Genomic DNA, 13,369 nt, shown 5'->3' with positions numbered 1-13,369 from the left:
TGATTCAACTTCCCAAAAAGCTTTCGCCATTCTATGTAAGTACTTGGTGCAGCTTATGCAGTGTTCAGTGAAACAGCAAAATTGAATTTCTGATTTTCTCCGCGTTTACAGACTTCCAGCAGCAGCAGCTTCCCCAACTGAACCGAGGACATGCGAGATGTGAGCTGTTGAGGGTGAACGCATGGTTGCTTTGCACCACGTTGCCAAGTGCAACTCGAGATGAGATAGTGGGTGGATACCGATGTCAGCCAGAGGAGAACGGAGATCATTTTGTGTCGTTGGGATTTATTTGATAAAGAGCACTCCACGGGGCGGGTGCCAGAAGGAGGAGAAGAATTCGTTGCTGGCTGCAACTGTAGACAACGACTTCAATTTTCAAAGCACCTTGCAATGTGATGCGCGTAGGTGGATACCTCGAATGCCAGCTTGATGGTACAATTTTATGGTTTTTAGGAAACTGCTGCTCCACCGGTGCCACCGGTTTCTTAAGTGGATTCGCATTCTGTGCGGGTGGGGTGGGGGGTGAACGTGCCACCGAAATGATAATGTACTTCTTATGGCGGTGGCATTTCGTCGAGTGAATGATGTAAACTTGAGCGTCAGATCTGACGGCAGATAGCTGAAATTTGGGGTCGTAAAATGTGTGTATTGAATTTATATGGGAGAGTTTGTATGGTGCATTCTTTTGTTAGTAATTTCCACCAGAGAGTAAAATGTTCATTGTCAATGCGAATAATCAGCACAAACTTTGAAAACCCTACACTGAGGAGTCAAAGCAAAGTTCAATGTTGTGGATGATAACTCTTTTCTCACTGACTTACCTTTCTAAGGCCTGAGTGTCCTTTGCTGTACGTAGGAATCGTCTCCATTCAACTCGGTCCATGGCTGTGCGTTTTCAGTACCGCACTCTGCGAAGCGTCCTCAAATAGTCCTCCTTTTTATCTACCCACCTAGCTTGCTGCGCACCACATCTTTTTGTACCGGTCCGATGGATCTCGAGAACCATTTAAATTGAGTTGCGTTACTCGGCTGTTCGGGCCCGTATGAAGTTGATCATCAATATTAACTTCTTTTCTCGATCAGCCTAGATAGCTGTGTAGTGTCGGTAGCGAATGTCTCAATTAGCTAAGAATAACACTACGGACCGCCTGTTTCGGTGGTAAGATTCCACCAACAGGTGACCCCTTAAATTCATGGTGTGATGCGGTTTCATGCTTACCGTGCCTAGGAATGAATGGCTAGGGGGGTCTAATAAAAAATTTAACCGCAAACGGAGCCTGTGGAGTACCAGGGCGCCCTTCACAGTATGTTGCCCTTACTGTGCGAACCGGAGCAATGGTGCAGTGGACCTTGTGTTTCTCCGAGACAATCGGCTGCCCTTATTTAGTCTCACTTGCGGCTAAATAAGGGCGGGATTATGAAGATGTTAATTAGTTTTAATTTTCACCTATATGGTTTCGCATTATGCGATTTACACAGTGTTTTCTGTGTATCCTCGCCTTTGGCGTTTTCCAATCGATACCAGTCTGGTTTTGTTGCTGCTGTTCTTTGTTGTGCTGTCGTTGCGAAGAGTTTAATCTTGCCTACTTTGGGTAGTGGCTACGGTTAGGATAGCTCAGATCAATCTTCAGCATAAAAGAACAGCAACAATCAATCTTTGCAGACTTAGGGGCTGTCCATAAACTACGTAGACTCATTTTTGGCCATCTCAGACCACCCCCCCTCCTCCGTCGTAGACTTTAGTTCATACCTTGGTTCATACAAAAATTTGAAAATTTGTATGGAGCGTAGACTTTGGCCAGAACCCACCGCCCCCCAAGTAACACACATGTTATATAAAAGTTACCACAGCGCAAGTTTTGGTTGAATTACGTAAAATAAACTTCTATACAACCAAAACTTGCGCTGTCGTAACTCTATTATAACATGTGTGTTGCTTGCCCACCCACCCCCCCCCTCAGAGTCTACGTAATTTTTCGACAAGCCCTTATGCAAAATGGTTCAGCCCAAGTGGCCTTGGTCCAAGAACCTTACTTCCGTAAGGGGAATTTCTATCTAGGAAACCTTGTGAACCCGGTGTTTGCTACTTTCAGTAAACATGAAATGGCAAACTCGCGTGTCATGCCTCGAGCCTGTGTGCTTTTGTTACTACACTCATCTCTGAACTAACCGCCAGAGATGTATGTGCTATCACAATTGATGTATCTGTTGGAAACCTCAACAGGAAATACGTCTATTGTTCGGTTTATTTACCGCATGATGAACCATCCCCTACGGATGCTTTCAAACAAGTCATCGCATACTGTACTTCAAAAGGCCTTCCGTTAATTGTTGGTAGTGATGCTAATGCTCACCATATCATCTGGGGCAGCTCAGACATTAACTTGAGAGGCTCCAGTTTGATGGAGTACTTAAGTAGTACAGATCTTGCATTACTTAACATAGGCAACCACCCAACCTTCTTGCACAGAGAACAGACGTCTATCTTCGCTTTCTACCTTGTGTAAAACTTTGTAACGGTCATTTCAGAGTATGTGGTTATGCTCCCGTTCCGCGGCGCTAGCGTCCCATCACTTAGGGGCTGTCCATAAACCACGTGGTCATTTTTTGGGACTTTTCAACCCCCCCCCCCCCCCGCGTGGTCATTAGTCCATACAAAATTTTTTTCTTGTCCATACAAAATGGTCATTTGCCGAACCCCCCCCCCCCCCCTCCATGACCACGTGGTTTATGGACAGCCCCTTACATTGTTGTGTTGTCATATTTGTTTCCAGTGCTCGCCGTTTTTGGCCGTTTGGCGCTCGTGTCGTTTTGTGGGCTAGTGTATTTTAACTATGAACGCTGCCATCGTGGGGTCAAATCGACTTTATATGTGGGGCAGTCTCCGTTGGTGGCGTTGAGGTACACTTAAATCCTTTACACACGATTTCGTCGTATTTTTGTTCGAGCTTAAATGTCTGTTCTCTGTGCTTCTTGGTATCTGCTAGAGAGGAAGTGTTAGTCATAACGTTTTGCTCTAGCAGAATTAGTCACAAGCTGACCAATTGGCATGTGTCAGACGAAGAATCTTTATCTGACCATCGCTACATCTTTTTTGAACATTTAAATGTTACTTCGCAAACATTGCGTTTCAGGAATCCCCGGTCAACAAACTGGGATCTGTTTATTTCATGGATACTCACCATCCATTGACACTCCAAGTGATTTAGATGATGCCGCTGATACTACAACGACCTTCGTCATGGAAGCTTTTGAAGAAGCATGCCCTCTACGGTCTGTGAAGATCACAAGAGGAACCCCTTGGTGGAACTCTGATCTGGCGAAACTCAGGAAACAATGTAGAAAGAGTTGGAACAGACGACGTTCGGCTGGTTCGGAGACTTTCAGGTCGGCTCGCAAGGCCTACAGGTCTGCTGAACGATCCGGCTGGAAAAACCTTTGTACAAATGTTTCCAGTTTGAGTGAAGTCAGTCGGTCAAATAAAATCTTTGCGAAATCTAAGGATTTCCGAGTGAACGAACTTCGTCTGCCAAATGGCGATCTGACTTCCTCTGATGATGAAGTTCTGGAATGCTTATTCAGCACACACTTCCCTGGATGCGTGGATATTACATCTTCGGATGAACCTGATGTCTTTTCTTGTAATTACGATTCCCTGGCTTCGGCTCGGAGTATTGTAACTATAGAATCGATTGAGTGGGCACTTAATAGCTTTGCTCCTTTCAAATCTCCTGGGGCAGATGGGATTTATCCTATTCTGCTTCAGAAGGGATTTGATTATTTCAAACACGTATAAAAAAGAATACTTGTTTGCAGTTTTGCTACAGGGTATATTCCCAAATCCTGGCGGAATATTACTGTGAAGTTTATTCCGAAAGTGGGTCGTGCGTCGAAGAACCAAAGAGTTTTAGACCTATCAGTTTGCCCTCTTTTCTTCTGAAATGCTTAGAACGCATTGTGGATAATCACATCCGTGATGTTCATCTGTCCAACGTGCCTCTTCATGTGAACCAACATGCCTACCAATCTGGTAAGTCCACTGTGACTCTTTTACACAAGGTTGCTTACGATATCGAGAAAACGTTCGCTCAAAAGCAATCTTGTTTCGATGTTTTCTTAGATATCGAGGTTGCCTTTGACAATGTGCCATATTGGAAGCCGCACGGAGTCATGGTATATCTCCATTCAGCAAATGCTCAAAAACCGATATCTCTTCTCGACATTGCGTCTAGCAGGGATTATGAAATTGAGTGTTTGTGGATGCCCCCCAGGGGGAGTCTTGTCACCGCTTATGTGGAATCTCGTAGCAGATACGCTATTGAGACAACTCAATAATAGCGGTTTTCCTACTTATGGATTTGCCGACGACTACCTAGTATTGTTAGTAGGTATGTGTATCACCACCCTTTTCGACCTCATGCAAAGCGCTCTTCAGGTAGTTGGGGGGTGGTGTCGCCAATATGGCCTTTCGGTAAATCCGAGTAAAACATCTATTGTTCTTTTTACGGAAAGGCGAAACCTTTGCGTCTCTTTGATTCTGAAATCGATGTGACTGAACAGGTAAAGTACATTGGAGTCATTCTTGATTCCAAGCTTTCCTGGACACCTCATATTGAGTTCAGAATCAAGAAAGCTTGTATGGCCTTTGGGCAATGCCGGCGAACCTTTGGTACAACTTGGGGTCATAAACCCAAGTATATCAAATGGATCTACACAACTGTTGTTCGGCCAATATCGGCCTATGGATGTCTTGTGTGGTGGCAAAAGGGCGAAATGAGAACGATCCAATCAAAGTTAGGCCTTCTGCAAACGATGTGCTTAATGGCGATGTCTGGAGCGTATCAGTCTTACTTACTTGGAAGACACTGCCCCGTTTTTCAGGCCGAAATCGTTGCTCTTATGTGCGGAGTGCAATCAGCACTTCAGCAGCACGTAATGGGCAAAGTAATATACTTCTGTTCAGATAGCCAGGCTGCTATTAAAGCACTTGCTTCGGCCAACTCTAGGTCGAAGATAGTTATCGCTTGTCGAACTCAAATCGAGGAGCTGAATTCAGCAAACGTTGTTAACCTTGTATGGGTGCCTGGCCATTCTTCCTTCGCTGGAAATGAGTTGACTGATGAGTTAGCTCGCACTGAAGCATCACATGACTTCATTGGCCCTTAGCCAGCTATTCCGATATCGAAGTGTTGGGTAAAGCTTCAGATTCACACCTGGGCTGCCTCTCAACACAGACAATATACTGGAATAGTTTGGAATCATGTCGTCAAACCAAATTGTATTGTACTGAGCCATCTCCAAGGGTGGCGAAGTATCTTACAAATCTGTCAAAGCAGAATTGCAGCATTCTGGTCAAAGCATTGGCTGGCCACTACCGACTCAGCTATCACATGGCGATCATTCAGCAAGCTGATTCATTTGCATGTGATAGCTGTGAATCCGATTATGGAACTTCGTATCATTTGATATGTAACTGTCCAGTTTTTGCACAACTGCGTTTCCGAGTATTCGGTAAACACTTATTGAGTGAAACTGACTTCAGAGACCTGAATATTCAGGGTATTCTGTTGTTCTTAACCCGCTGTGGTAAAGAGCTATATGCTCTCTTTCGCTTTATGCGTTATTACAGTGCCCTTTTCAGGGCGCTGTTTGAACACATTGTTGTACGCTTATGCGTTAGTATCCTCTTCCAGGGTACTTTTCCTATTTCCCTACCTGTCCTCATCCCCATCCTTATCCTCACGTTGTCCCAAATGGAGAATAACGTGCCTCTGTAACCGGCCTTCTGATACCTGATAGCTCGCTGCGCACCACATCTTCTTGTACCGGTCCGATGGATCTCAAGAACCATTTCAATCGAGTTGCTATCCGACAACCTGATGATCTGATCCGTCCGCCATAGACTCCTTATTTTCGTAATGTTGATGATATAATTAGTTCTCTCAGCAGCTGATGCAGTTCATGGTTCATTCGCCTTCTCCAAGTCCCGTCTTCCATCTGCAGTCCGCCGTAGATCGTATGCAACACCTTCCGTAGGTAAACTACCATGTGTCAGATGAAGAATCTTTATCTGATCATCGTTACATCTTGTTTGAACATGTGAATTTTACTTCGCAAACTTTGCGTTTCAGGAATCCCCGGTCAACCAACTGGGATCTCTTTACCGATTTGGTTGCAGCCAAATTTCATGGATACTCACCATCAATTGACACTCCAAGTGATTTAGATGATGCCGTTGATACTACAACGGCCTTCATTATGGAAGCTTTTGAAGAAGCCTGCCCTCTGCGGTCTGTGAAGACCACAAGAGGAACCCCTTGGTGGAACTCCGATCTGGCGAAGCTCAGGAAACAATGTAGAAAGAGTTGGAACAGACGACGTTCGGCTGGATCGGAGGCTTTCAGGTCGGCTCGCAAGGCCTACCAGAAAGCTCTTCGGTCTGCTGAACGATCCGGCTGGAAAAACCTTTGTACAAATGTTTCCAGTCTGAGTGAAGCCAGTCGATTGAACAAAATCCTTGCAAAATCTAAGGATTTTCAAGTGAACGAACTTCGTTTGCCAAATGGTGATTTCACTTCCTCTGATGAGGAAGTTTTAGAATGTTTATTCAGTACACACTTCCCCGGATGTGTGGATATTACATCTTCGGATGAACCTGATGTCTTTTCTTGTAGTTATGATTCTTTAGCTTCGGCTCGGAGTATCATAACTTTAGAATCGATTTAATGGTGCACTTAATAGCTTTGCTCCTTTCAAATCTCCTGGGGCAGATGGGATTTATCCTATTTTGCTTCAGAAGGGATTTGATCATTTCAAACATGTTTTGAAACAACTACTTGTTTGCAGTTTTGCTACAGGGTATATTCCCAAATTCTGGCGGGATATTACTGTGAAGTTTATTCCGAAAGTGGGTCGCGCGTCGTATGAAGAAGCAAAGAGCTTCAGACCTATCAGTTTGACCTCTTTTCTTCTGAAATGCTTAGAACGCATTGTGGATCATCACATCCGTGATGTTTATCTGGCCAATGTGCCTCTTCATGTGAACCAACATGCTTACCAATCTGGAAAGTCCACTGTGACTCTTTTACACAAAGTTGTTTACGATATCGAGAAGGCATTCGCTCAAAAGTAATCCTGCTTGGGTGTTTTCTTAGATATCGAGGGTGCCTTTGACAACGTGCCTTTCGATGCCATATTGGAAGCCGCACGGGGTCATGGTATATCTCCAATGATTTCCAATTGGATTCACCAAATGCTCAAAAACCGACATCTCTTCTCGACATTGCGTCAAGCGGCGATTAGGAAATTGAGTGTTTGTGGATGCCCCCAAGGGGGAGTCTTATCACCACTTTTATGGAATCTCGTAGCAGATACGCTATTTAGGCAACTCAATAATAGCGGTTTTCCTACTTATGGTTTTGCCGACGACTACCTAACATTGTTAGTCGGTATGTGCATCAGCACCCTTTGGTTGGTTGGTGTCGCCAATATGGCCTTTCGGTAAATCCGAGTAAAACATCTATTGTTCTTTTCACGGAAAAGCGAAACCGTAATGGTGTTCGAACTTTACGTCTCTTTGATTCTGAAATCAATGTGACTGAACAGGTAAAGTACGTTGGAGTCATTCTTGATTCCAAGCTTTCCTGGACACCTCATGTTGAGTTCAGAATCAAGAAAGCTTGTATGGCCTTCGGGCAATGCCGGCGAACCTTTGGTACAACTTGGGGTCTAAAACCCAAGTATATCAAATGGATCTACACAACTGTTGTTCGGCCAATATTGGCCTATGGATGTCTTGTGTGGTGGCAAAAGGGCGAAGTGAGAACGGTCCAATCAAAGTTAGGCCATCTCCAAAGGATGTGCTTAATGGCGATGTCTGGAGCGTTCTCTTCAACTCCCACGGCAGCGCTCGAAGTTCTCTTTGACGTTGTCCCACTACACATTCATCTCAAACAAGAAGCACTTTCTTGCACTTACCGTCTATGGGTACTCGGTTTACTAGAGGAAACTCCTGTGAACCGCAGTTCAACACACACCTCGTTGTTTCCACTTTTGGTGAATTGGGACAAAGTTGTCCTTGCTCCAAGTGATCTTACAATTGCTTGTAATTTTCCATATAGAACATTTTCCACGAAATTCCCTTCCCGGGAAGAGTGGACATCTGGTTATCTGGAGAGAAGTATTTCAGACGGCATCGTATGTTACACTGATGGCTCCCTTCTAGAAGGTCGAGCAGGTGCTGGTGTTTATTCTCGTGAGCTAAGGCTGTATCAGTCTTATTCACTTGGCAGACACTGCACCGTTTTTCAGGCCGAAATCTTTGCTCTTATGTGCGGAGTGCAATCAGCACTTCAGCAGCACGTAATGGGCAAAGTAATATACTTCTGTTCAGATAGCCAGGCTGCTATTAAAGCACTTGCTTCGGCCAACTCCAGGTCGAAGATAGTTATCGCTTGTCGAACTCAAATTGAGGAGCTGAATTCAGCAAACGCTGTTCACCTTGTATGGGTACCTGGCCATTCTTCCATCGCTGGAAATGAATTGGCTGATGAGTTAGCTCGCACTGGAGCATCACATGACTTCATTGGCCCTGAGCCAGCTATTCCGGTATCCAAGTGTTGGGTGAAGCTTCAGATTGACACCTGGGCTGCCACTCAGCACAAACAATACTGGAATAGTTTGGAGTCATGTCGTCAAACAAAATTGTATTGTACTGAGCCATCTCTAGGGGTGGCAAAGTATCTAACAAATCTGTCAAAGCAGAATTGCAGCATGCTGGTCAAAGCATTGACTGGCCACTGCCGACTCAGTTATCACATGGCGAATATTCAGCAAGCTGATTCATTTGCATGTGATAGCTGTGAATCCGATTATGGAACTTCGTATCATTTAATATGTAACTGTCCAGCTTTTGCGCAATTGCGTTTCCGAGTACTCGGGAAACACTTATTTAGTGAAACTGACTTCAGAAACCTGAATCTTCAGGACGTTCTGTTGTTCTTGACCCGCTGTGGTAAAGAGCTATAGGCTCTCTTTACGCTTTATGCATTATCACAGTGCCCTTCTCAGGGCGCTGTTCGCACCCATTGTGGCACGCTTATGCGTTATTACAGTGTCCTTTTCAGGACGCTATGTGAACCCATTGTGGTACGCTTTTGCGAGTATGACGATCCTATTCCCTTACCTGTCCTTTCCCATCTCCAATCCTTTTTCCTTCCCTTCTCCGTCAGGTAAATGATGAATAGGCTCGTGTTCAGGCGATGGCACAAATTTCCCAAATGGAGGAGAACGTGCCTCTAGAGCCGACCTACTGATACCTGATACCTGATACCTGCAGTCCGCCGTAGATCGTATGCAACACCTTCCGTAGGTAAACTACAAGAAAGCGTTGGTCTTCTGCACATAGAGTCCGTATTTCGTGCCCATAGAGGACTACCAACCAGCGTTTGTTCTGCAAACAAACATGCAGCATCCTAGAAAAGACACATAGAAATCAAGCTCACACTATTCCGCCAACGCCGCGTCGACATTGAGCGTGTATGCAAAGGTAACAACCGATATCATCATTCACTCTACAGTCTAGATCCTACCTAGACCAGCCACAACCGGTAACCAGGTGATGGTCAGAATCTATGTTGATGCTACGATAGAATCAGATATCAATTTGAACGTGTCTAATTTGAAATTCTATCTGCTGAGGCAATCTGCAGGTGTAACGATAAAAAGGCTATTTTGGAATAAGGTGCTACGAATAGTCATGATCTTGAAAGCGGCGAAGAATCATAGACCGTTCACGTTCGTCAGCTAGTGGGTGCTGAACTTTCATATCGTAGGTCATAATTCCAAATGCTGGTCAACCTGTATGCCCAGGATTTTTACGATAATGGTGATGTGATGGTTTCGGCAGCGATCATACTCGCGTTTGTGCCATAGCGTCTATACCACCATCATGATGCATCAATGGTTCTAGAGCATGGGATGTGAACGTTGAATCAGCTCTTCTGACAATAAAAAGTCCATATTTACCCTACTACTAGTGCACTACGCAATCGTGGTTTGCCTAGCTTAACATCCTAAGAGGGTTGAACGATGTACAGCAGCGGAGACCACCACGATGACTACGACCTAGAGCGTCTAATACAACCGGAATCTCGAGGCAGCATTGCCGGACGATGCTGATCTCGATGTGGCCCCTATAGAAGACTGCTAGAGTGCTGTAAAAGCAGTACGGAACAGCGCAGCCGAGAGTACTATCGGGTACATGGAGCAGCGTAGACGGAACGAATGATTCGATGGCAGTCGAGTTTGTGGTTTGGAGAAGAACACAGTACGAGTGTTGATGCTGCAGTATGAAACCCGGCAGAACGCGAAACGTTCTTTACAGATCGGGTTGGTTAAATGTATGTAACAAAAGTTCCCAAAATACAACCCTCGAACCAAATGGTCCCACACCCTACTTACTAATGTCAGTGCATAAAATCTCCACTTCTTAAAGTTACAAAAAAGGTTCTGTTTGTCCGAATTAAATTGAACAAAAACCCCAGTTTCAACGTCTGCTTCCCACACAGACAGACAAAACCAACGAAATTCAATTTGCCATAAATCATTCGCAATGGGGTTGGTTTCTGACCTTTTTATATGCGCTTCAATGGCTTGGCTATTGGTTGCAGCAGCAGAACAGTGTGTAGGTACAAGTGTAAGTTTCATTATTTTAACCACCCATATCACCAACCAACACCCTGTGATCCGGCCATACTTTCGCACATCCATCCTATCTTATGTTTTGTCCTTTGTGTTGTACCTACCTACACCTTGGCTGATAGTGTTTCGTTTTTTCGTCGTCAGGATGGCAACCGGACGACGGCGACGACGACCGTTGCAGCTGAAACGTGTTTCAATTTCGTGTTCTTAATGGCTTTTAATATGTTTTTTTCGCACTGGAAAATACCTTTCGGGGATTGTGGGTAACTGGTTTGAATGTTATGAACAGAACTATTTAGAAGTTCTTTAGTTTAACTTCATTTTACAAAAATCTCTTTTATGCAGTGCAGTATCATAACTCTTCTCTTATACAACTTATTTCAGTATCATAATGGCCTACTTTTCCACACTGGTTCATTCTGCAAGTCTCGTCAAAAAATAAACGACTCGTACTGAAAAAAAAAACTTTTTGCAAATCATTGCAAAAAATAACTATTATTCCCGTATTGTATTTTAAAAGCAGATTTCCAACTGATCTAGACAATAACATACTTTTGAATTCAAATGTCCATTAAATTAAGTTTTTGTCCCACCAGCTGACCCACATTCCCAACATCGCTTCCGCAAAAACCCGAATTCCGTTGCATGCATCGGAAATCTCCTTACACCTTGTTCGCGGCGTTGCTCTACCATTTGACCGTTTCCTTTTTCCGGCTGCGCAGCACAAATCCGACGACGACGGGTCAAACGGAGAATAAGCAACTGGGAGCAGCAACCATCTCGCCTAGCTGCCTAGCAGCATCCATTGCATTGAAAGCAGGTTGCCACGCCGTATCCTGTGTAGTTCACGCTACAAAGGTACATTGTGCAGCACCTGTCTGTATAGTTTCCTCGGTGAATCCGAATCTTACTCTTACTCTAACCTGTATTTCAATTGTTCAATTCTGTCTTTCTGTTTTGTGCCTGAATTGAGGGGACGATGATAAACTACGCAATTCAATGATTATGGAAAATCAAGCGGAACGTTAGAATAGTTCTACTGTTTTTAGATACCATAACAGTAGTAGATTACCAACCAAGCGTGCATCAGAATTGAGCTTAGGTAGTATACACTCGACCCTTCGAAATAATGCTACCCTATTTCAGTATATACAATGTAGCAACGAGCAGGGTGAGTAGCACATTTTATGTTGCATCTCACGAAGCAATATCACCGGCAAAAAGTGGCAAGCCCACTGGAACTTTCATTTTCCGGATGAATGGCTTCTGGTTCAGCCGGAAAGCCCTCTACGTGAGCTTTCCAATGAACGGTGATTTCAATTTTAGGGAATTGACTCTGTTTGCTGGTAGTTGTCTAATACTGTTAATACTAATGATTGGTGCTATACTGTTGTTCTACACAAAGTTGTTCCATGATTAATAACGTCACAAATGAATAAAAAAGCGAATAAGTTCAATATCCCAGTATTTGACATAGGGTTGGTCTTGCTCTTATTGATTGCGTTCCACTCCGGTCGGAGATGCATGTGAACGGAAGCCTTTACACAAACACGAATTAAATAAACTAATTATTTTGCACTCCAGGATTTTCCTAAAAAGAGGAAAAAGAGAGAGTGGGGGTAAAACGAGCCTGGAGCCATTGTTTCTAGCATCGTGCGGCCCTTCTTATCTGAAACTGTAGAGATTTTTGCAGTTTTTGTCGAACATTCATACGATTCCATCCGCTCCGAGCAGAGATATTGAATTTATTCGCGGTTTATAACTATTTTTCCCCATTGTGCGCTGTCCGCCATGAACACCACCGACTTGGAACCGGAAGCCAGATTTACATCACCTTTGTTCATCTTGCAGTCGCGCTTCATGTGACCCTTCTTGCCGCAGGCGTGGCACTTCCCGGTGTTTTTTTCTTCGCTTGCTTTTTTATCCGATGAACTCCGCCGGTTTTTCTGCATAAACTGTGCATCCTGTCCATCCTTTTGGATTCTTCACTGACTAGCCGAGTTTTCATCAGTTCGTACGTCAGCTCATACTCCGGGAGATTCTCTAACATCATCATCAACGGGTCAAACGATTCGGGTAGGGTGAGACTTAGTACTGAACAGACATCACTCTCCTCAAGGTTAGAGTCAGCCACATGAAGCTGCAGGATCAGATCCTCGAACTGCAGCAGATGTCCTTCCTGCAGACGAAGGCGCGCAATCTGCTTCCTAATGACGGTCTGCCTTCCTGCCGACTTCCTAGCGAAAGTTTTTTCGAGGGCTCTCCACATATCCTTTGAAGTCTTCTTTTCCCGAACACATCCGAGGTATTAATCCGCGATCAAGCTTACCAGCAACGACTTGGGGCTTCGGACTTGAGATCCGTGAACCGGTAGAAGTAAAACAGGACTTGGTTTGAAAGAATACGTGTTGATTGATTGAAGGTTTTATTGGGAACTAGCTGGCCCGGCAAACTTTGTCTTGCCAAGATGCGGTGGTTTGACAACTGTTGAGGTCATTGTTGCACCGCACTCTAGATCGGTTTCATTTTGTTCGTGTCCATTTTCTTCCCAGTTCATGCAAAATCATTAATTTTTCAATTGTCTTACTATTTTAGTTGATTTTCGTAACTTTTTGTACATATAAACACAGCCCCCATGAATACATCGACCCGTGCAAGAGTCATGCCG

Source organism: Aedes albopictus, chromosome 3 (assembly GCF_035046485.1).
Source record: "Aedes albopictus strain Foshan chromosome 3, AalbF5, whole genome shotgun sequence".
Lineage (NCBI taxonomy): Eukaryota > Metazoa > Arthropoda > Insecta > Diptera > Culicidae > Aedes > Aedes albopictus.
Note: the sequence above shows the minus strand (reverse complement) of the source record.